Source organism: Hakea prostrata, chromosome 10 (assembly GCF_041222555.1).
Source record: "Hakea prostrata isolate BN-2017 chromosome 10, UWA_Hpros_2, whole genome shotgun sequence".
In the NCBI taxonomy this organism is placed as follows: Eukaryota; Viridiplantae; Streptophyta; class Magnoliopsida; order Proteales; family Proteaceae; genus Hakea; species Hakea prostrata.
Window position 1 is genome coordinate 36,775,484 of NC_142609.1, and position 1,570 is coordinate 36,777,053.

The 1,570-nt window shown below is 41.5% G+C and overlaps 1 pseudogene; it reads left to right on the forward strand.

The window, feature by feature from the left end:
* Positions 1-286: 286 nt before the first annotated feature.
* LOC149002701 (putative CCR4-associated factor 1 homolog 6 pseudogene) lies at positions 287-1,216 on the forward strand (annotated as a pseudogene).
* Positions 1,217-1,570: the final 354 nt, after the last annotated feature.

Genomic DNA, 1,570 nt, shown 5'->3' on the forward strand with positions numbered 1-1,570 from the left:
ACATCCATAGTAGATGGGGATGGTTTTCTAGGATTAAATTCCAGTTCAACTCATACTTGAAATCCAACTTCAACTCAGATTAGGAATTCTACTTCTCAATTGTCATCGAGAAATCTTATAAATTCTGTGGTTCGAAGCTCAGGACTTACATTCTCTTTGTCCGCTCCCCTCTCTGCTTAGTCTTCTGCTTCCTGTTACTCTTCTCGATAATCTTTTCTCTACTTAGTGTTCTGCTCCCTATCAATCGTTTATTTTTTCACATTGTCACTGATAGAAACAACTATTCATGGAAGTGATCATACGTGAGGTTTGGCGCTCAAATTTTGAGCAAGAGATGGTTTCCATTATGGGTATAATCCACGACTATCCATGTATATCGTTCGATTCTGAGTTTCCAGGGTTTCTGCATAATACTCCGAGATATGCAGAGGAGACCGATAGATACGAAGATTTGAAGTTCAACGTGAATAGGTTGAAGCCTATACAGTTCGGTTTTGCATTCAGTGATTTTTACGGTAATCTCCCTCCATCAGGTGGTGTCTGGCAGTTTAATTTTTCAGATTTTGATCCCGAGGAAGACCTTCATGTTGCTGCATCCATTGACTTACTCCGCCAGAATGGTATAGATTTTGAGAGAAACAAAAGGGAGGGCATTGAGATGAAAGTATTTTCCAATAGGTTCATGAGTGTCATTAAGTCTCAAGGTGCCAGGATTGAATGGATAACTTTCCATGGCGTCTATGACATCGCTTACCTTTTAAAGATATTGAGTTATGGAAAACCCATGCCTGAATCACTCCAAGAATTCATGCTTGTTGTAAGGTTAACCTTCCCTACGCTCTACGATTTGAAATTCATGGCAAAATTCTTTCTTGAGTTTTACGGCGGAGAGCTGGGTTTGGATCGAATGGCAAAGATTCTTCAGGTAAAAAGAATTGGACAGCACCATCAAGCAGGTTCCGATAGCCTGGTAATACACGGAGTGTTCTCAGCCATGAAGAAGATGTTTTATCTGAATGAATATCGATACCAAGGTTTTCTCTATGGAATCAGTTTTAGAAGCATTACGACTCCAGTTACATTTGTGCCAGTGCTATCTGTCTTCATCCCTATCCCTGTAGTTGTGGCTCCTTATCGTCAATTTGTTACCGTTCCGATCCCCGATATTCGCATGCACTGTAATCTCGATGTGAATCCAACATCCTTTCTTTTGTGAACGATGTAAAATCCTTGAGCTTCTGGTTTTCCCAGCGTTACATAATCAAGGCGAGTTCTTCTAAGCATCATATCGAATTAGCATAGTTCCTTGAGAATATGATAACGGCTAACCTTGATTCCTTGATCGCCTTCTCGAGAGCTTCAGAGATCTCCTCTCCTATTTGAATTTCCTCATCGTCTTAGAACGTTTCAATCCCTTTGGAGATCAGGGCTTCGTAAAGGTTCCGTGTGAAGTTGTGGCGAGTGTCCTCGATCACCTCTGAAACTCAAGAACACATCAGGCCGTGGAGAGGAGGAGGATGAGAATGAAGTAGACGGGACATCAGTGGAAGCAGCCATCGAGATTCAAGAG